This window comes from Branchiostoma floridae, chromosome 16 (assembly GCF_000003815.2).
Source record: "Branchiostoma floridae strain S238N-H82 chromosome 16, Bfl_VNyyK, whole genome shotgun sequence".
Classification (NCBI taxonomy): domain Eukaryota; kingdom Metazoa; phylum Chordata; class Leptocardii; order Amphioxiformes; family Branchiostomatidae; genus Branchiostoma; species Branchiostoma floridae.
In genome coordinates this window covers 16,570,462-16,570,971 of record NC_049994.1, presented here as the reverse complement: position 1 = coordinate 16,570,971, position 510 = coordinate 16,570,462, and positions in this window count along the sequence as shown.

Genomic DNA, 510 nt, shown 5'->3' with positions numbered 1-510 from the left:
GGCAAAAATGTCATTATCTGGGCTGTTTCGGGGAGTAGAACTATTGTTTTCGTTACTCTCTCAACCAGTCCAACCCAGCGCAAAGGGAAAACGACAACATGACCCCTGCGTGACCCCACCAACAAAGAATGAGAAGGCCCGTAATTTCTAAGGAACTTCTCACTAAATTATGAAAGGCTGGCTGTATATCAGTGTATGTATTGAGAATAAACGAGTTTTTGGTGATAAATGAAGAAAAAGAAAATTCACATTTTCCACGCTACAGCGGTAAGAAGACAATGTGGTTTTCGATGCGTTTGCTTGTGATCACCATTCCTCTTCACAGCTGGCGGTAAAACTGGTGGCTGAAGGCAGGCATCGCGAAGTAAATCTTGTGGAGGAGACCTCGTCGTACTTCCGTCCATTACATAAGATGCGCATTGTTCGTAATGAATAGCGGGACACAAAATGTTCCTATTTTTCTCGCTGGTAACATTATTTCTTTGATAATCTTCGCTAGTCTGGAGGTCC